This window comes from Struthio camelus, chromosome Z (assembly GCF_040807025.1).
Source record: "Struthio camelus isolate bStrCam1 chromosome Z, bStrCam1.hap1, whole genome shotgun sequence".
Classification (NCBI taxonomy): domain Eukaryota; kingdom Metazoa; phylum Chordata; class Aves; order Struthioniformes; family Struthionidae; genus Struthio; species Struthio camelus.
In genome coordinates, this window is record NC_090982.1 from 64,097,000 (window position 1) to 64,119,536 (window position 22,537).

General features: G+C 44.6%; 1 long non-coding RNA gene across 4 annotated transcripts in view; it reads left to right on the forward strand.

Moving 5' to 3' along the window:
* Positions 1–17,132, forward strand: part of LOC104152966 (uncharacterized) — a 59,258-nt gene extending 42,126 nt beyond the window's left edge. For 2 of the 4 annotated variants that reach the window (XR_696110.2, XR_011137943.1), the window contains exons 2-6: positions 10,714–10,847; positions 11,763–12,177; positions 14,026–14,126; positions 14,671–14,756; positions 14,895–17,132. This is a non-coding gene — a long non-coding RNA (uncharacterized lncRNA). The remainder of the gene's footprint in view (positions 1–10,713; positions 10,848–11,762; positions 12,178–14,025; positions 14,127–14,670; positions 14,757–14,894) is intronic. The other 2 variants (XR_011137944.1, XR_011137945.1) reach the window with 2 other exon arrangements.
* The last annotated feature ends 5,405 nt before the right edge of the window (positions 17,133–22,537 follow it).

A 22,537-nucleotide genomic window follows, 5' to 3' on the forward strand; every position in this document is an offset into this window, starting at 1 on the left:
GGATTGCCCCTTTGGAAAGTGCAGAAACTGATTTGGCCACCTTAGGTAAATGTCCGCTGAGGATGTACTCTCAGTCTGCTCATGTACTATGGCTCCAGTGTTGTCTGCAAATCCACAGCAAAACCATTAGCTCACCTAAAAAATTTAAAATGGCAATTTAGTAACCCCTCAATTACTTCCATTTTAAAAAAAGCTTAAATCTCCTGCAAGGTGCTCAGGTTAGGAAAGGCACATATTACTGCTGTGAGCTCAAGAATAATGCTGCAAAGCCATGGCATATAACATTGTGGATACCTGGGGCAAGTTTCTGACAAGTTTGAAGAAGAACTCAAGAAGCAAGAGCATTAAAAGAAGGTAATTACAAGAGTGGTAGGTGCTAGCTTAAAGCTCAACCAAGGGTAGCCTGGCAGCCAGCTTTTTTTAGGCTTTGAGATGTAGGGAACCCTGGGATGCCATAACAGGCAGGCTCTTGGCTACCCTTCATGTGGAAGAAGCCCTCCTGGGCAATCCAGGAATGTGAGTAGAAGACCACGCCATTTTGGTGATTTCACCACTCACCTTTCTTGGCTATGGAAGTACATAAAAATTTAGCCCCTGTTTGGCAGCCTCCTTACACAAGCAGCCAAGAAGTCTTGCCTTGCCCTTGCCAGGGTCTCCTGCATTTGGCAAGAGCAAAAGATTTGATCAAAGATCAGCTACCAGCTGTAGCAGGATGAAGGAGAGCAAAGATCATGGCTTAGAGATGTCTCTCCCATCCCTCTTAGTCCTTGTGTCAAGTGAAGGTAAATGGACCAGATGGCCCAGCAAAGCCTTAGGAAGAGCAGCTATTCTGACAACAGCCCTCATTATAAATGTGGTGAAAAGGTGATGATTAAACTTTGTGGCACAGGTTTTACTTCAAAGCAGGACTTGCAAACGGGGGTATGTGGGATACGTGAACTGGGGCTGATCTGAATTGGCATTGTCTGTGGTGGTTAATGTTCATGCCCATGTGCTGCTCTCTGCCCCCGCTGCCACTGCTGACAGTGGTACCCAGGAGAAACATTTAGGAAATTGCTCTAAAGCAGGAACCACAGGAGAGAAGAACAGCCGTCCAAAAGCAAGTTTGGAGTACCCGGAGGGATCTCATGAGTATTAGCCATAGTAGCTCTTATTTACATCCTACACTATAGAGTCTACTGAGCAATCCTCCCTTCACAGACTGCGAGATATTAAGGCAGGTTTGAACAAGAGCTGCTATGAAGCTATCTAGACCTTTAAGGCTTGAGCACAAATGTGATTCAACCACTTCCTCTACTTGGCAATTTGGTGTTAGCCAAGCCAAGGAACGCCTGTCATTTTCTCTTTTTTCCTCGCTCTCTTCTGGAATGCTTATTCATCTGCTTTTTGTTAGATTTGGTCATAAACTCAATACCCACCCCCTGCTAGCTGGGAAGACCTTGCTAGTGCAGGTTTGTTTTAAAGGTCTTGTTCAAGAAGCGTGTGTCAGGAAATAGGTTTTTATTTCCAGGTGACCCCTTTTCCAAAAGTAAGACAATTTCCATCCCACATCACCGTGACAGCTATTTGAGTGAAAAAAAAGGAAAGACAAGAAAAGAAAAAGCGTAATTAACATTGGGTAGAGGAAGAATTCATAGAAATGTGTGGGTATCCCAAAGAACACAATCCCTTCCCCACTGCTGCTGCTTGCCTTTCAGGTTCCTCCTTTCATGTTGATCAGCCTGTGGGCTGTAGCACCACACTTCGATCAGAGTCCAATAAATAGCAATTTTTGTCATAGGTTACATTAAAGAGCTGCAATTAATTTATAGGCTAAACCATGATAAATTTCACTACCCTTCCACATTTCAACATTTGCTTCGGAATAAATTACTGCCTATATATTGGGTGTTCTATCTATACAAAACCATATTGCAGCCTGTTAACTTAAAAAAAAAGATAGGAGAGAAAGAAAGCATTCTAATTTCTCATCAGTGTAAGAAAAGATAAGAAAAAATATTAACACAATGAATAATAGGTTTCTGAATAGGGTAGGATGAGTTTGCAAGAGAGGAGTCTCAGGCACCGATCCTGGTCTTGGTTAGATTGGGAATAAAATCACTGGAGTCATTGTAACACAGGCGGTAGTTCAAAATAGGCTGCTGGCTTCGGGGATAATATATTTTTTTAAGAAGCAATTTATACAAGCCAGATTCTGCTTTGATCTTCATGATCATGAATCTGGTAAAATGCCATTTTAAAGCTGGTGGTGTCTCTCCGGGTTTGTATGAGCGTCACTGAATCGGAGCCATGGAGCAGGAAGCAACTGCAATCTGCTTTTATATTTCATAGTCATATTAAAAATGATGGCTGGGGACCTAGTGAAAAGCAACATATTGTCAATAGGGAAAGCTTTATAGAAATTTCTCTTCAAACGCTCTCTTAAGTGTTAGCATGCAATTTAGATTTCAGTATTTTTGTGACATGATTTTCTGATGTTTCAAGCCCCCCATGCCCAGCTGACCTCAGGGAGCTCCTGACAGTGTCTGGCACCACCCCAAGGCCACCTGGTGAAAGCCTACCCTCCTGCCGTGCTCTGGGCCAGCCTGTGGGTGTAGTGGGGACAAAGACATCCTTAAGATCCTGTCCTTACAGAGCCAAGGCCACCTGCAGAAACTCTCCCACAAAATATTCCGAGTGAAGCATTTACGATGGAAAGAAATTTGCTGAAAACAATGGTTCCGCCAGTGATTCCTGTGGTGCACAGAGGGCAGCCCTAGCTGGGTGTAGAGTGACCAGAAGGCGCTCTGGTGCAGAATGGGTGCCTGAGCCTGTGCCGCTCCTGCGGACGCATTGGGACTGGGGCATCTAAACAGCAAAGACAGAAGTAACCATTGGGTACCATAGACACTGGTTATAAATGCTGAAATATGGAATAACAAACAACTCAAAATGTATGAAAGAACAAAATAGCCTTCCTTTTAGTAGTTGTTCCTATTGTTTTTCCCCACCCTCCTGATAATTTTTAAAAAAGAGAAAAGCTCTGCAGTTGCTGTAGAGCAGAGAGTTGGTGTCAGGGGCATGGGCAATCCCTGTGCACAGCTGTGGTGGTAGGATAAACCTGTCTAGAGGCACATTATCATGGACAAAAAGCAAGCTGCCATGGGTAGTGTATTATATTCTCCATTACCCTCTGGTAGGAGAAATTCCTACAATCAGCAGAGATGCTGTGTATGGTAGCAAGTGTCTCCCAGGACTGCGTACTGGGTGGACTTTGCCTGATTCAGCCTTTCATTCCAGGAGGGCATTGCAGAGGAGGCGGTGACAAATTTGGTGCACCACAGATTTTTTCCAGTACAGAGACTAACAAGGCAGCAGTAGAGCAGTGGCCTTCATTTCATGCCTTAGCAGATATGCTGCTAAGAATGAATCCAGCCTCTTACTACATAAACTGTGGTGAGATACTCTCTTCTTGAAGAAATCAGTCTGCTGAGGACAACTGTTCCTAGGAAAGCCCAAGGATGCTCCAAGGCTCAGAGGAATTTCTTCAGCACCCAGAGACTGTTGGGGTGTGGCAGGAGTTTGCCATGGTGGCACGCAAGGATTATCCCAAAGCCAGGGAAGATCACTCAGCGGCTGTTTAACTGGGTTAAAATTTGCTGTAGTGGTACAAAGCAGATAATGACAATTATAAACCAGCTAGTTTTGCTACAACTAACAACAAGATCACGGTCACATGCGGGTTAATGAGGACTAGTTGCCTAGGTCCTCGTGCAGCCTTCTGGATGGATTTTGACACTGTTGTTACACTGCTTGCAATAATACTGGAGCAGGTTTGGGTAAGCAAGCTGCTGCAGGTCTGCAGGATTACAGGAGCTGTCATCACAGCACTGTCTGCTGGACAGACCCGTGCTTAGTGCCTCAGAGCCTCAGCCCTGGCACTGCTGTTTCCTTCGAACTGCTCAGCCCTCAGTAGTAAGCACCTACCCAGCCCCACGGCAGCCTGGCCATTGTGGGCTGGGTTTAGGAAACAAAACAGTAACAAAATGGTAATGGTTGATGTGGTGACATAAATATGCGCGTGTGGGGAAAAGTGGGGGAGAGCTGCCTGAGCAAACCTGAAGGAGAGGGACTGAATTTCTGCCAGGGACAAGTGCTTTCTTAATTGTCCAGGGTTTCAAGTGCTTTGGAATTCAATATATTATTTCATTGCCAGAACCCTACTGTGAGAGAGACTATTACCCCTGTTTCACAAAGATGCTGGAGAATGGATTTATCAAGACTATCATTTGCAGACATTGGTACATATATTTCTTCCTCAAATCTGCATTTAGGTGCTTCAGACTTGAATTTTTCATTTCAGGGAGGTGACAGGTAGCAGAGGAAGTCAGAGTTGGAATTACTCTGAGCCCCTTATTTGGTTTAGTCAGTCATTTTTTCTTTTTAATGAGAAGGCTGAGTTTGTCCTGTATATTTCTTGATCAGTTAAACTAAGTGAAAAGCTCCTATGCAAAAGCTTGTGGGCATCTGCCTAACTCTGCAATTACTGGGAGAGTTTGGAGGTTCTTGTAGTCTGAGACAGAATTTCTTCAATTACACCGTTCTGCCCCACTACAGGCAGTACAGGCAGCACGCCAGCAAAAAGGAGGTCCCATGCAAATGGCCAGCTTACACCTGCACAGCACCTCTTCGCGTTCGCCCCTTCGTAACGCTTGTCCGGTGGCTGGTGGCTAGGCGGGCTCAGTCTCTGAATGAGAGACCAGCATACAACAGGTACAACAAGTGATAACGTTAAGTCTAGATGGAAAAGTATCCTTATTTCCTCAGAAGCTACATCCCTTTTTTTTTTTTTTAAGAAAAAAAGGTTTGCCCCTCCAAGTACCTTCTGCTCAATGCTCTTTAGGCATTTCAAAATCTCTGGCGCTTTTCATCTCTGAATTCAAAGAACCTTTGTGTGAAGCAGTAAAATCACTGGCTAGCTAAGTCCGTTATCTAGAGTAAAAGGATTAATTTTCTTTTGATTACAGGAATGACTTTATAGAGAGCATTTGAAAGGGGCACGTTTTGCCTGCCATCAGCCTTGTTTTCAAACAGCAACCAGCATTTATCTGCTTAGCCAGGAGATGTGATTTTATTTACTAGCCTTCTCAGAAGATATACGAAGAGGATTTCAGGACTTGGTTCGCCTTTGGTCTTATATTAAAACCTTCCATGGAAATTTAGTCGATTGGACTGAAATGTCTTTGTGGTTTACACTGGACAAGCAAGAAGATAGTAAGGGACAATGGGCCACTTCACCGGTAAGGAAAGGAAGACGGCAGTTTCTCACTGCAGCGCAGTGTGGGTGCTCTGAGCTTGTTTCTGACCTCAACAACTCCAGATTAAACATCCAGGGCTTCAGGAGAGTCCCTTTGAATGTCCAGCTGTGTAGAGGAGTTTCTGGCCCCCATTTTATGGGATATCACTTTTCTCCCTAATTCGGGTTCTTCTAAATAGAGCCGAGGGAGTTGGCAATGTCACAGTTGCCTGCAGTTTCCCAAACTGTGACCTCCCCGGTGCAGATGCCTGCATGTGAGCTGCTCACCGGGGCTCATGCGCAGCCGGAGGAGGCGAACAGGCGCTCTGGGCGCGATTCACCCCCTCCTGCAGCACACACCGAAAACAGGCAGCCCGGTCCTCCCCTTGGGGCACGTGCTGTGTCTGGTTCAAACGTGGGCATCAGGGTTCGTCGGCGCCTGGACGGCACCTGCAGCCCTGCCTGTCCCTGCCGTCCTCCCCAGGGCCCCCAGGCCATGCCGTGTCCCAGGCCCCGTGCCGGCCGCTGATCCCCGCGGAGGGGAGCGGGAGCAGGGGTGCGCAGGCAGCCTGTAGCGCGAGGGCGGCAGGGGGACGGTGGCGCCACGGGAGCCCCTCTGCCCCTAGCTCAGCAGGGAACCGTGCGCCCGGAGGCAGGTGGTGCGGCCTCCTTAAGGGAGAGGCCCGCTGCCTCGCCAGTGGCAGCTGACAGCACACGTCTGAGAGGAGCACAAAACCTCACAGAAAGTGAGAATCTGCCTGTTCAGAACTGGAAATCGATTCCCCAGCGCGATTCCCCAGGTTCATCCTTGGGGTCAAATATAACCGCGCAGGAGAAAGTGCTGCCTTCCCGCTAGGAGGGCTGCCAGCCGAGCTGCTGGCGGTGGCCGCGCTGCCCTCGCTGTCAGGGAGCGTCGGTGCCAGCACCCCCCCAAACCTGCTGGTACTGGGCTCTGAGCCGGCTGCTGCCGAGGATGACCCTGAAGATAGCCCTGTGCTGGGTCTGACAGGCCACTTCCCCATCTCTGGGATGACAAAAAAAGCACAGATTCTGCAGAAAACCCTGTAAATATCAATATCCACAGAAGGAGCCTAGATGTGCTCCTGCAGCCCTGTCTGTTTTCGCCAAGGGCCCCGGGCTGCTTGCCTGGCACCCCTCGATCTCTCTGAGCTCTGGTGATAACCCATTACTGCACTCCCAATATCAAACTGTGCAGAGCACTTTGATACCTTTAGCATAAAAGATGCTATAAAAATCTAATTGTATTTTATATCTGATGTTAATATAATATTCTCCCAACTAATGGAGGACTTCATAGTGCCCATTTAATTTCTCTAATGTTAACTTTCTAGACAAATTTAGCTATGGTACAAAGGTTTTATGTGGAGGAGTATTTTTCCTTTTAATTTCCTTTCTGTTCCTGCTTTTCAGTTGAAGGTCTGATTCTGTAGTGCATATTGTTCTCCCTGCTAGTCTGAATTTAGTAAAAAGAGAAAGAAGCTGGAAGAGTGTTAGGGCTGCCTGTCTCTCTAACTCCCTACCTTGACCCATGTTGTAAGTCCACAGGTTTCATAACCTGGAGTCTTTGTACTCCAAGTTACTGGACGCTTTGGTGAAAGAAATAACCATTTTCCTCAATAGTCCAGTGTGATGGAGAAATTATGAATTTATTGACAGTGCTTGAAATGTATTTAGCTAGTTGTTAAGACCTGCCTTAAAGTTTGTTTTAAGAATTAGGAAGAGTTTACCTACTCTGTCTTGACCGTCTGAGGGCAGTGTCACCTAATACTTGCTGGAAGTGATAAGCCTGGTCACTGCATACTAACTGCACTTTTCCCACCCTCTAAGGACCTCATCCAAAACTCTGATGTCAAAGAGAACCTTTCCACAGACCTTAACTGTGTCTTGGGTTTGGACCTATTGCACTCACTCTCCCGGGCCAGAGGGTCTGCTGGTGTAAATCTTTAATTGCACTGAATCCGGTTTGGGACCTTTCACCTGATAGATTCACTGACATGAACCTAGATGGGACCATCACTGACTTTCAGGTCACACTTCTCACAGATATCCAATGTAGATTTCTATGAATTGCCTTTTGTATGAAGCAGTTATGCTTGGATAGAGCATGACTTTGAGAAGACTTTCCAGTCTTGTTTTAAAGACCTCAAGCAATAAAGAACCTACAGTGATCTTTGATAAATTGTTCCATAGGTAATCAAGCTCACCTTTAAAACCATACATATTCTCCTAGACTAAATATATCGAACTCAGATTCCACCAGATACTCAGTTATTCAGAAAAGGTTGTCCTTCACTTAAGTTTGTCTTTGTTGTTAATGCTAATAATATGCAGCAAACCACAAGTCCTTCTTGTTAGTGTTTATATTAATTACACGCTTGCAGGCAGCTATCACGTCTCCTTTAATTCCGTCTTGTCTTGAAACAATACCTTCAGCCTGTAGACACAACAGATGTTTTAGGTGGGAAGGGATAGGAACCCCTATGGAATGGGCATCAAAGGGGAAACTAGTATGAGGCTTCTGGAATGGGCAGACCTTTCCTTTCCAAGAAAAAGTGGAAGACACCAGAATGATAATCATTTAGATCAGCTAAGAACCTGACCTAGTGCTTATGTTTTAAGCAGGCATGCTGTGGGCAGCTAAATAGTGACTTGGCCTTGTTTAAACTTACATACATATGAGATGAGATAGGATAGAAGATACATTTATATAAAAATATATATCAAATAATAATTCTTCCAGTTTTGCCTGTAAGCACCACACAGTTATCGCAAGTTCTTCCTTAAACTGTAATAGAAACCGTTGAAATGTGAATTCTTCTAGTGGGACAATGGCAGAAGGGCGTCAGTATGTTGATTTGGAGGAAACACCAAAGAAAAGAGTAAACACCAAGTGAAGATGCAGTAACTCCAGGTCCTTCTTTAGAAACAAAAAATATTAGGCAGTTAAGGTGTAGATTGATATAAAGTAATCAGGAAAGGGAAAAAGGATAATCTTGACAGGGAGGTATGAAAAACCCAAAGGCTATGATAACCAGCACCGTAATCCCAATATGTTAAAGCTGATCAGCCTGAACCCGTTATCAACGTAAAGCATGAAATGAAAGGGATTCATTTTTCATATTTCCCAGATGATTGGTGCTGAGAAAGGAACTGGATGTTGGCAGGAGAAGCATGATGGTTAATATGGAAGTGTGCTTACATTTACATACGCATGTTTAATGAATCACCTGTCCATCATATGAGTGTTGCTGGTTCTTGAGGCACTAGTGATCAGCTCTGGTCACTAAAGGTAATTTGAAGCACACTGGAGAACAATTTTGGAAATAGAAAAGTTTTGCTGGAAATCTGATGTCTGGTGGGTGAGAAGTTGGCTCAGCCCTTTCTCTTTCTCTCATGCATTTGTAAAGATCTGATATCATGTGGAAACACTTGTAATATTGAAAGCAATGGAACTGAAATGAGAAGAGCCTAGTTTAGGGTGCTACAGAGCAGTGGTGAGTCACTTTTTCCAGACCATTTATGAAATTACAGCTAGTCCCTGGACACCCTATTAAAACCCACTGGAGCTCCCCACTGCTATGGCTTCCTCTCTGGGGAGCCTCCCGGCTGCTGCTCGTCTTGGCAGGCACTTCAGCCGTCTGCTCCCTTGCCTTGTCTAGGTTTGGAAATCCTCTCCAGTTGGGGAGGAGCAATCTCTACTGACTTCCCAGCCTGGGCTCCATCCCCGGCTGAGGTCTGAGAAGCAGTATATCAGTGGGCAGGGAAGAGAGGACAGGTACTGCTTCTGATATTCGGTCTTACTTCTCTCTGGCCTGTGTTATCTGCACACCGTGACAACTGTACAGTTTCCTTCCCTTAGTTTCCCAGCTCTTCCACTTTGAGTACTCTTTCTACAGCCTGTTGTGCGCATACTCTCTTGGCCTGCTCGAATCCCAGCTCTCCCACATCCAAACCACTTCCTTCCCATCTGCTGGGTTGATGACCCTCTCTCTTCTTCACCTTTGGCTGGGAGGACAGGGAACTGCCTTCTGCTTAAACAGGGGCAATGGGATATAGGCCCTGCATGCAGATAACTTGAAGCTTTTACTTAAATACGTTCAGCTTGGACTTCATGACCAGCTAGGGCTCCGACTTGCATGAGCTTCAGCCTCTTAGAAAAAGCCCTGGAGATCCCCAACTGCTTCTGAAAAATGATTTTTGGATGCTTAGCTTGAAAACAACCCAGATCTAGTTGCCCAGCCACAGCAGACTTGGGTTACACAAGCCAGATGGCTAGGACCAGTGCCAGTCCTAACAAATCCCCATGTCTTAGCTCCAGCCTGTATATCACTGCCTTGCTGGTTTCTTCCACTTTCTTTAGAAAAGTGCTAGTCTACTTAACTGGCTGGGTGTCCCCATCTGGCCTAGGTTCGTTTCACACCGCTACCCGTGTTCACCTCGCACACGTATTTGTCACATCACTAAGCACAAGTCCTCTCCTCTATTGCCTCTCTTTTAGTTAGTTATTTTTTTTATTTATGTTTTTAGTACCTTGTCTCTGCTTGTTTTTCCCCCCACGGTACTGCTGCAGTTAGCAGTTGGCCTAATCCCTGGAAGATGTCAAACTTTGAGTCTTCTCTTTTCAGAGAAGTCAGATGTGGTATTGCCTCAAAAACTGAACAGATTTTAATCTCATTACCTCAAGTAACGATGCACACCAGACATAGAAATGAGGAGTCTGAAGAAAACCTCGGGGGATGGTACCTCTAAAACAGATGATTTCTTCTAAAGAAAGAAAAGAAAAAGAAAATTAATGCTGAAACGTTTTCCTGAAAGACATATTCAGACTCCTAATGCAGAGTGTATTATCTGTGCACAGAGTAGGGTCCCTATGCCAAGGTGAACCACTGCACTCTTGGGACTTTGCACAATTTTGATTGCAGATTTTCATATTGTCTGGAAGAGAAACAGAAGAAGGTGGGAGGATGTGTTAAGCAGAGGATGTTGGTACCGAAAAGAGCTGTCTCAGAACCAGTGCCGGAGTGGGATAGAAGCATGACATTTCTTCTGCGTCAGTAATAGAGTTTCAAACCCAAAATTGCTTGTGAAATGAAGCTGCGAGCTGGCCGGGGGAAACATGTCTCCACTCCATGCTACACGGAAAAAGAAGTTCATGATGTTCTGTATTAACTATAAGCCATTCCTGGCAACTTTAGCCACATACGGGAATGAGCGCAGGAAAGGAAGGGCAGAGGGGAGAGGCTTTCTTGCTAAGCCAGTAGACAAGCAGGATTACGGCTTGCACAGTGCTTAGGGAAGCTATTCAGCTTGAAAGGAAAATATCTGAGTGCTGAGAAGGAGTGTACAAAATAATTATGCTTATTTTGTAAACCTAAGCACTGCTTTTCAGTATTTCTTTCACCTTTGTTTTTCTGCAGAGTACAGTGTTAATAATCCTTCCCAGATGATGGTATGATGGATGGTTACAGTTTGATCTATCACCTACTTCACGGCAGGTAGAACTAACGAAACAGTTAGAAGACAGAACTGCTTTCATGACTGAGGTGGGAAGGTAAAACACAATAAACTATTTTCAGTATTACAGGTCTTTGCTGTTATTGTCGTTTACTTGTTTAGTTCCCACCAAAAATACCTTTGGTTCATTTGCCATTTCCTTTTTTGGTTAACACACAGTACTGAGCTATTCGGTTCTCTCATGTTCCAGAAAACAGACAAACATTTTAAAAAATGTATGTTCTTTCCGAGTTTGCATATTTTTCCTTCAGTTCATTTCTGAGTCTAAGAAATGGCAAGAAACTTCAGAAGCAGCCCAGGTCTATTTTAGAAGCAGAAATACGTGTACCTTTTTTTTTTTTCTTCCTTGTAGCCTGGTATTGTTTTCTCCATTTTTTGTCTGCGTTGTTTTCAGATGTGATTTTTTTAGAGCTCATTTTAGATTTTCGGGGCTTCTTGATCACCTTTTTTCTGCATTATAGAAGTCAGAATCCATTTACTGCCAGATGACTAATGTTCACCCATGTTGCTTAGCTGGCTTGTCGCTAGACTCTTAACAAGTATTTGATCTATAATGTCCTGGGAAAGCCTTAGTCCCCCCACTTGCTTTGTCTCACTCCCCCATTGTTTACCCTGCTTTCCTGGGGAGACGGAGCTTACGCAGTCTCAGCCTCTGTCTGTCACTCTGGTGACTTCTGAACTAGTTTGTCAGTTTAAATCAAATTTGCGAGAGGTCAAGGGGGAGGTTCCTGCACATTTCATGAAAGTAGGAGGTCTATTAACAGATGGCCCCACTAACAGTGTGAGCCAAACTCCTATGTCCTCCTGTGCATCCTGCGCAGCTTCAGGCATGTGGAAGCGATGCTGCGCTCAGAGCTGAGTCCCACAGTGATTCAGGGCTGCCTGAAATGCAGCCATGATTGACACACGCTTTGTCCTGTGCTCTCAGCACTGTCGCCCTTCTCCTCTCTAGGGCTGCAGCTATTGCAGAGAAGCGCTGCACAGAAATGGTGAGCTTTCAGAGAGAAAATGCCGAACTCCACCAGCTGGCATCCTGCTACCTCCCGGTGGATGGGTGACGTCACTGGCTGTCGCGGCTGTGCCAGCTTTTGAGTCACTGGCAGACGTAGCAGAGCCTTCTGCCTGGAGCAGCGTCGGTTGCCCCTACAGGAACTGCAAGGATCAAATGACATTACAAGACACATTTTAAAAAAGAAGAATGGCAACAGCGTCTACCTAGAAAGCTCCTTAGCCTGTATATGTATTGGAGAAACGTTAGAGCCAGTTTGAAACGGAACATGATACTGTGCGTGCCTTTGGTATATTGTCACTGGTACATGAATACGCCCTCCTACAAGGCTTAGATGGCTGGAATTAACATATTTGAGGTGACTCCCTGCTCCTTTAGTCCTTGGCAGACAATCTTTAATGGGCCCTGAACCCCTGAAAGCTCCCTGGTGCCTTTAGAGAAGCTGGCCCTCACGTGAAGGGGCTGTGCTCTTCTGCATTCAGCCGTGTTTGGAAAATCCAGTGAGCTCAGTGTTTGTAAGCAAGGTGTGCTGCCACAGCTGCCTAGCACAGAGGCAGCTGATGAGTTTGACAGGCCTTGGTGAACTGCACTCACTTGGAAGGATGGACATAATCGATCACTAATTTCTTGGGCTCAGTTCCTGCTGACCTAACCTAGGTGTCTGACTTTGGCACCTAACTTGCACTTAAGTTTTAGGCCCCTAGTGAAGCAGTCTTGCTAAAGTGTCTATGTGCTCCATCCATGATGTGGGCAGAGGTAGTGGCGTACACTTACGCAGGCAGGATGCATCTGGGGGCCTGCAAAAGCCTTATTCTGCTTGCTCTACAGAGCACGGGTATTCACTTTCAGACGCCTGTCTTGTCAGGCATCTGGAATAGGACGGGCCAGTAGGTTAGGTGGGTTGGATCCTGCTCTCTTAGTTCAAACTTTTTTTTTGCAGACTAGCAGTTAATAGACATCACTGCAAAGTATGCATCCACAATGTGCTCATGCACTGCTGCTGAGAGAGGAGTGCCTAGGTGCGCAGACACAGACATGCTCTGTGCTGAAGGCATTACCCAAGATTTGTGAAATGTACTTTGTCATCACAGGCAATTTTTCCTTTTGCCACCCTCAGAGCTATGCCTTTGCTGGGATTTAAGGAAGCCTTCAATATCTTGACTCATCCCAAAGTTTATTTATAAATAAGGAGGTCAGCGTACACTTGCATGACTCCAGGTACTGCTGGCAGGATTCTGACTGCTCAGAAGGTTTTATTCATTCCTAAGGAGTGGGAATAAGCTGTAACATTTCTATCCAACTGATTTTCCTATTTTAGACATCACTACAGCAATATGAACAAGAGGAACTGAAAAAGCAGATATAAATAGCAGTGAGATGTGATCATTTCTGATATTCTTGCTGAGATTTTATGGTGTATTTTTTAGTCCTGATTATACACCTCAAGGCAGAAAACAGGCTAAAGCAGATTTTATATCAAATGTGCAATGAACTTTAGATTATTTCCTTGGCCCTATTGCTATTTTTCCAGAGAAAATTAGAAAAGGAAAAAATGATTTTTAGGGCTTATCATTTAGCAGATAACCTTTCTTGGTAAAATGGTCTTATCTGCTGCGGTTTCTGAACATTTGGCATTCATTGCTAGAAATGTTACTACTTATTTTTCATTCTGAATCCTTCTTGCTACAAAACTCAGATCACATCCTATTTATAGTCCAGTTTTGGAAAGAGATAAACATGGATTCATAGATTCATGTGAGAAGTTAAACAGCTACTTAATTTTTCAAAGAACGCCTTTTTATGAATCAAACCAGTTAACTTAAATCTGTAGCTTTGTATGTATTCGTAGGTACTGCAGTTTGATAAATGCATGATGAAGTAAGTCACTAGCAGACTTACCTTTCGTCTCATGTTATCTCACGACTGAAGAGCAAACACATGACAAAATTTGTAGCCAATATTTGTTTGGGGCTGGTAGGGTGAATCAGTCTGGATGACAATCATTTCCTATTAAAAAACTGAAAGCATTAACTACTGTTCAGTTTAGTCTGCAGAAAATGCTAAGTACTGAGGGACAAATAAAAAATGAGATTCACAGGAGTACCAGTTAGATTAATCAGTTAATGTCTGTAAAATATGTTAAAATGGAGAACTAATCAACCAAAGGTTATTATTACTTATAAAGAAATGTGTCTTCTAATTTTAGAAATCTCTTCATTGGATCAGTGGAAAAAACAAGAGCAGCCTGGAACCCAGGAATTAAAATCATACTAACAGTAGATCAAAGAAGGAACACAAAAATAAAAGGTATGGAGTAATATCCCTCTCTTCATGGAACCACACAGAGGCAGACCTTGGGTCTGGAAGGCAGTGGCTGGCAAAGCCAGAAATTAAGATGCTCAGCTCAGCTTATTTTTCTTCTTGAATGTACCGGTTAATATTTTCATAGAGTGAGGGTATGTTTTACGTTTCTTACTGAATATTCAGTATATTAAAGGATTGAGTAATTCAGTTGTTTCAACATTTGCGTTTTACTCATATTCCAGTTTTCAGTTAGATATCAAATAATAAACACAGGTGGGATATAGCTGTCTGCTCATTGCTTCTTCTCATATGTGCCTTATATATGACAGTGGCAATATCTCTGTGGCCAAATTTTTCAGAGAGAAAAATTCTTGTAAACTGGAATATGTTTCATGGAGGAAAATACCTTCCATTTTGATCTCTGAATCAATCCACTTACAGTGGGAAGCAAAGAGATCAAGAAACCATCCCTAGAAAAATAATAAAATGAACACAGGCTGTTGTTCTTTTTTGGTCCTTCACACTCTTGCCATCTTCAATTGCACAGCAAATAGCAGCACTCAGGAAGCAGTAAACAGCTCTGGCTGCCTGACAGTAACCTGAGGCTCCATCATGCAGAACAAAAAATGAAAGGTAAGGACAAACTCAAAGGGAATGCCGGGCACAGTGCACGAGAAAGCTACTTAGTGAATGTTTTAAGTGGGACAGTTCTTGAATGTGCACAAGTATGCTAGAAAATCAATATAACCTCTGGGACCCCTGTCTTTTCAGACAAGAGCCTGAAAATGCACTTTTTTCTCAAGACATCTCTACAGCAAGTATATCTTCAGATATGAGAAGAGAGTTGGAAGGGTACAGAGTAACAAATGACAAGTAAGCAAAAGCGATAAATGGGCGTAAAATAAGGGAGCAATACAAAGATTATACTTAAAATCCACATTGTTAATTGGAATCAAGTCACAGTTCTTTCTCTCTTGGAAAAAGAATAGTAATTTGTCTTCAGCTTTGGCAGAAGAACAGCATGCATAAGAGCAAATAATATTTGAAAGTAGAACAAGCCGACATGGCACCAAGTGAGATAAATGCTTATCTCATAATCATTAACTCCTGGCCTAGCTACTGCTTTGCATTGCCAAAAAATCAGGAGTTGGATAGGAATTATGTAGGCTAAAATAATAATTCTAAGGAGCAGTATCAGAAAAGAGTTGCAACTGTATTTGCCTGTGATTACTAAAGTACTATAAAAACAAAGAGCATCTCCTCTTGGTGGTCCTAAATCAGTGATTCACTGTGGTAACTTCTGATTTTTGCTGCAGAAGTAGCTAACGTCCATGTTATTCAGGAGCCAAGTGGCCAACTTCTGTTAGATAATCTCCTCCATCATTATGTGTCTGAATAGGAAAGACCTACTGTTCCTAGAAGGGAGACAAAGTGGTTGCAGTGGCTTCCAGAAGACAAATCAAAAGTGTTCTGGACTCCTGCCTCAGCATGAAGCTGATCTAGTGTCAAGTCATCTATTTAGCAAGATAACCATCTGTCCAGAGTAGGTTTGGTGAGGTAATGGTTTTATTAATTTCTTATAATAAGATGAGCAGGCATAAGGCTGCCTGTGGCATTCAGAGATTAGTATTCGACCTTTACTAAATTATTTGCCTTCATTTCTGGTGCAAAGCCTGATGATTTTCAGTGCGTCAGAGGTGCTACCGGGTGAATTTTCCTAGGGCTTTGCAGTGAGAACAAGAAGATGTCAGGGTGGTAGGTCTGAACTCATTTTCACACCTGCAGAATAAGCACTTTTTAATCATACAGGCTGAAGCAAGGAAAGGCCATTTCCTCTAGACTGTTCTACACTGCAGGTCATTGTGTGCCATCCACATGCTCTTCTAACTTTCCTGGACAAAACTAAACTTGCTGAAAAGCTATCTGCTTGATTTGCATAAGCTATCACTTTCTTTGGTAGGTTGTCCAAAAGTTGCCACCCCCACTGTTTAAAAAAGGTAACTTGTTCCTTACTTGAATTTTCTTCTTAAATTTCCACCCACTAGTTTTGCCTGTGACTTTCTCCTCGAGCTCAAAAGGGCCTCTAGGACTCAGTGTTCTCACTGCTTAAAGGAGTCTCATCAAATGTTTCTTCGCTAAGCTAAGCAAATCAAACTCCTGAAGCCTCTCTTTTTCCAACCCTGGAATCATTTATACAGGTCTTATCTGCACTCTCTTCAGGTTTTCAGCATCTTTTCAGAAATGTGGATGTCAAAATTGGACAGAATTACCGTGTAAGCAATGGCTTCTATATTAGTGGAGAAAACAACAACAACGACAAAACCCAAAATGTTGTGTTATGTCTTGGAATAGATTTTAAGATAAATTCAATCTCCAGCATAATCAGTAGCTAAGTAACACAAACCAGGAAAAAACAGCTTGTGCACCTTTAAGATGTAGGGCTTGTAAAGCACGGTGATAAATCATGAGCAGGACTTATACATAAAACGTGGGGAATGCTGCAAACGCTCCTGATCACGAACAATATAAATCCACACTAAAATACTTTAAGGATATCCCCTCCTTTTGTTTTCCAAAAGAAATTCCAATAGCATGGCCCATCGTCTCAAAGGATCATGCTATGGACATATCCACAGGTGCCTGCAGCCTTACGTGCAGAATGGTTGACAGGGACATGCATGGTAACATGCATATTTTACGCATGCATGTACTTTCACTTCACCGGCACCACTTCACGGCTTTGAGTATTTTGTATTAAAGGCTTAATCTGCCATTTCACTTTACTTCTCTGGTCTTCCTCTAGAAGTTAGTACACAAGCAAAGATTTGGAGATAAGTTAATTGGTGTCAGCTCTATTGTCTATTAAATATTCCCAGGCTGCCGTCATCCCCTGACCATCCTGATCATCAGGCATTTGCCACCACCAATTAACTTAGCTGAATAAACAAGCAAGAAAGGATGGTATGTAAACTGAGACTTGCATGCTCCAGCTCATAATACTCACCCATTTCCTTTCTTCTCTCCATCAGAGAACAATATGTAACTAGCATCGTGCTGGAATGCCAGCAAACTCAACTGCAGCTCCCCTAGATGATGAAGGGGAATCAATATAAACTGAACTAGATGGAGACGGGGGTCCTCTCATCCTTCAAAGGGTTCATCAGGTTGCTTTTGACAGTTGTTAGTAAATCACCAGTCCAAAGTTTTTGGCTGATTCTCAGTAGCTGTCAGTGATGTGTCTGAGAAATTCTTGATGATCTTGATCCGGGTTTTACTTTTCTCACCTTTGCCACCCCAGACTCAGCGAAGCTAGATGCTGGTAATTCATGCATGGTAGATGGGTTGGCCTCACCAGCTGGTCTGCAGATCCTTCCCTGTGTCACCTCTGCTGCTGCGCAGGGACCTCTTGGCCTGTGGAGAGGTATGTAGGTTAGGACAAGAGCCAGAGACAGGGCACCGCTGAGGCAACCTGTAGCTGAATTACAGCTGGAGTCAACACAGCCTGGTGAAGCACCAGGAATAACAGCCATGCACAGCTAACAGTGCATTATGCACAGTCCTCACCACCTGAGCTGTGTTTCCTGAAGATGCAGCTGTTACCCTGAAGGATACAGTCAGCTTCAAGACTCAGAGGAATTCAGTCTAACTTTAGGCACATGGTAGTGGTTACGGTAAGGAAAGGGACATTCCCAGAGGGACAGGTTTTCTCCAAATTTACCTAAATCTGTTCTGAACATATGGCTCATGCCTTACTCATTTGTTAAGCTTAGAGCTATTGAAATACGATGCCTCCAGAAACGTCAGCTTGTCAGCACTGTTGGAAGACATTTCAGAATGAATGGGAAAAAGTACCAGGGGAACACTTAACTGCAAGGACACATCTCAGACAAATCCATACCTTCCAGGCTGTCCCAGTGGTGAGAAGAGCGAAGGATGAAGGAGTCAGAACCTAGGTCTGTGCCAGCCGCCTGGTCGGAGTGGTGAAAGCTGAGACACCACATCAGCCTGCAGGGTCTTGCACCAGGGAACCTCTCAGGGGCAGGTCGAAGGCCTGCACCAACAGCACCATCCTTTATTTGTTTTTTTCCTGCCTCCTGACACAAGGGAGGAAGTCACTGTTGCACCTGAGCACTGCAAAGAGGGTGTCAGTAGGAAGACTTTGCAGTATTTCTTAGCACAGGCATATAGTCCCCATTTCTTTTCCTTTGACCTTTCCCTTTTCCTTTAACTAGGCCTTCAGTGCTGAGATTTGCGTTTCCTCAGCTGCAGGAGAGTCCCTGTTAGATGACAGCAGAACGAGGCCCTTGAAACACTGCTGAATGATCCTGACTCTGGTCACTGCTGGCAAAGCACGTTTTCTTCAAAAAGACCTTGCAGCGCTTCTTCCCGCAAGTCAGGAGGAGAGAACAGCTGAGGGAGCAGGAGACAGCTATGCTCTTGCATTAAACATTTTTTCCCAGAACAGCCAAGATATGAATAGCCAAAAAACCTAACGATAGTGGAGAGAACAGACACAACTGGGAAAAGTTATTTAAAGAACTAGCTCAGGAAACTTGTATTTATTATTGCATTTTGAACAAGCTGATACAGAAAAAATAGTATAAAAGGACTAACAACAGTAAGGTCAAAATCCAGTATATCTGCATCACAGTGATTAGTTAACCAATCATCACAACTGTTGAAAATGTAAAATTCACTCCTTCAGGGCTGGTAGATCCTGGTGTCCCTGCGAGTTGCTGCGTCTTTTCCCAAGGCCCACAAGAGCTCCTGGGATTTCCCCACCTTGGCTCAGCACTTTGTGGGCAAAGATGATACTCTGCATGGGGAGCCATTTGCTGGTGTGGTGATGAGGTTAGAGGAGAAAAGCCTACAGAAATTGTGGGGCTCATTGAAAAAAAGGTATGAACAGATCCCTGGTTGCCAGAAAGGTACTCCTGCATTTTGTCACTACCAAATGCTTCCAGCATACTTTTCCATAAGATTTTGTGTGAGGTGAGGTCTTCATCCCAGCAATAAGGACTACACTGAAGTTCAGCTCTCTGAGGGATGACAGTTGAGAGTCGTTTTCACTTTTGTGAACCTGTCCCACTGGCTTCTGTGAGATGAGAGAGAAACTGGCATTGTGAGCAAATGATTTAGAAAGTTCCTGTCACTCTGTCCCTAGAAGGCCAAATTCCTGCATAAATCCATCTTGTCTATGCGAACCCTCCCCAGCTTCAGGTGGACTTAGTAGTCTTCTCCCTTCCTCCCCCGACTGCTGCAGATGCCTTTCTGTGGGAAAGCGCTGCTCTCAGGAACCGCTTTTTACAGTTTCTTTATGTGACCTTAAACATCTTTCTGAAAAAGGTGACTTTCCTCAGAAACAAGTACATCTGCCATTGCACTGAGCGTGGGAGAGGGAGTGGTGAAGGGAGAGGGCTGGGGGGACCAGGAGCTGCTGAGGTGGACACCAGTGGCGCTGAGCCAGAGGAGCAAATGGATCAGGAAACTTGTGTTAAAGCTTTTCTTGGACATCTACATGAGGATTCACGGGCTCCAGAGCCTGTTTTGGGAAGAATGTCGTCTGCTTTCGCATTGGCATCAACGCTACGGCGCCAGCACTGAGGAGAGGAACTGACTCCAGGAGGCAAGGGTTAAAATAACACGGGCTGCTTATAAATAAATATCCTCATGCTCTAGTGCATAGCTATAAATAGTGTTAATGTCCTCTTTACAGGTAACTGAATCAAACTTTCAGGGGAGGGATCAGTCTCTGCGGACCTTGCCAGCCACTCGCTGGCCAGGTCAGCGTCCGACCACGGCTCCGTTGAGCTCCCAGCCTTTCTGTAGCCCTCAGTCGGGCTGCCCGGCTGCTCCAGGGGCAGTTTGCCAACTTGCACATAGCACCACCTTTGCCAGCCGTTGAGTCGAGCCTCGCTGCGTGCCTGGGGCCTCTGCTAGTCCTGTGCTGCCCCCTCTGCAGACCGTAGCGTGTGCTGGTGGTGGGTCCTCTCCAGCGCGGCGCCTGTGGCCACCGCTGCCACCCTGCCGCTCCTCGAGGTGACGCTGGTGCCGGCAGCCCCGCAAGGCCCTGTGGTGGTGGTGACGAGGCCGGCCACACTGGGTGGGTGGCCCCGCACACACGCGTGGGCTCATGCAGCGTGTGCCCACAATGTGCGCGCTGTGCCGTGCTGCGCTGCACTGTGCCGTGCTGGTCGGTGGTCGCGCACCCGCTGTGCGTGCCCCAGGGTGCCTGGCAGCAAAAGGATTAAACCTGCGACTGGTTTCGGACATGCGCAGGCCAGGTTCAGATGCCCAGACCACATGAGCTGGGTCAGCTAACGGCAAAGGCGTCTCAGGTTAACTCATGCCTCAAGCTGTGAGATATCTGATAAGTTATCTCGCATTTCTCTGCTTGAACTACACCACACACACACGCACGCACACGCACACACACACACACACACACACACGTGCGCGTGCAAATTTTCTGTCCTTTCTGTACGGGCTGGCGGGTGATGCTAGAGGAGACCTGCTTTGTAATCACAGACATACATGCGGATGTAGCTGACCTGCCTAACTCCTAACGTTAATCAAAATCACGTTGGGCTCTGTGCAGCCGTGAGGATCTTTCCTCCCTCCCTCCCTTCCTCTCTTTCTCTCTTCCTTTTCTCTCTTAATGAAAAAAAAGGCAAGTTCCTGTAACAAGGGAGCAGTTCTTAAGAAAGGAAATCTCATGAGTTAATGAGAGAAACCATGCATGTTTGCACAAAGTTGGAACAGTTTTAAAAGAGCTCAGCTCAGTTCTTGGAGACATGATTCTAAAGGCCTCATCAACACTGTAAGGGAAAACTCAGAGAAGGGGATTCCTCTCTAATTTGTTTTTTCTGCAGGCATTTTATAAGAATCTATTCTTTCTTTTAAAATGCATCTCAGCCCTTCTTCCTAGTGTTTCACTGTTCTTTATTTTTATACAGGAATAGCTAACTAGCAAACATTAAATTTGCTGTATCACAAAGGCTCTAAAAGATAGGACATGACTCTCTAGCTTCTGGAGACAGGTATTTTGTCTGCAGATGATAAAATGGCTTTAATTACTGCATTACATTTGTGGTACGACTCTTCCACTGGCAAGTTTTAATGGCCCAGTGAAATTATTACTTGTGATGTAACTTCATTATAAGTTCTCTTAAAATTGTTATGATACTTTGGAGGTGGAAGACTTGATCACATGTTAATGTGAAGGTGGTTTCCTTAAGGGTTACTCTAGCCTGACATATTTCAGGCAGTTTCTACTGGCTGCTGTTCATAAAAATGCATATAGTAATAGCAAAAATATGGGCAAAGAAGAAATGTATCTGTTCACTGGATCGCTACTGAAATTATTTGCATGACAAAAGTGCTTATGGTTGCTAGAATACCCAAATAAGCGGAGATGAAGTCATTCTTCATAAAGAAAAAATATTTATTCTTTTCAAATTGCTTTTTAAATACAAAAGTAAAATGTTAATATGTATAATGCTAAGTCAGCTTACTCCAGCTGGGAGTCTGCCCCATATAGTCATACTTAGAGGGATGGGTATTAATCTATTTATTCAACTGCACAAAGTTCAGTAGAATAACTGTTCTCGCTAATTGCTAATGGGTGAAAATGCTGGTGCTTATAGGGAGACATTCTGGTAACAGATAATTAAGCAACTAAGTAGTTGAAAATGTCAAGAGAGAAAAATGATCTTTTCACCTCAATGAGGTCATTTTCAAAACTGTGTCAGTTCGGCTCCCATCATCCTGCCGTCTTGCAGCTCTGCCAGTGAGCTGTACTACAGCCCCCATGCAGCGTGACCCAGCAGAGACAAAGGGACAAGCAGGGGAAAAAGACTTCACTCAGTCCTTGTTGGAACCTGCCTGCTTCATGGTACCCATGCACCGGGAGGAGAGCTGCAAACTCCAACACCATGTCCCCAGGAACGATTCGCAAACTGCTACAGGTGGTTCTTATTTGCGCTGGCTTTCCTAACCAGGTCTTGACCCTTGCTCAATGGCTTAGAGATGTTGTTCTTTCCCACCAGCCACGTCTCCATGCTACTGCACGCCAGGTGACTCCCTTCCTGCACTGTGCTTGAGATACCCCACCAAGTGTCTCCTTTTCGGGAAGTGTCAGAGCAAGAAAGGGAAGGTCAACAGCTGTAAAGAGGAGAAATCAGAGGGAGCTCTCTGAGCCGTAACATAATATTTTGGCCCCTCTACCACCTTTGAAATGTGTCCCTTCCTGTACAATGGAGGTCTGAAAATGGTTGTGCCTTCCTGCTGTCTTCAGGCAAGGCAAAGGAGCACTCCTGGACCCCAAATCAGAAGGTCCTTGGACCCTTGGGCCTCAGAGGAGGCTGGAAGGGGGCTGTGCATGGGATACCTAACCTCCTGATGTTCTGGCAGCC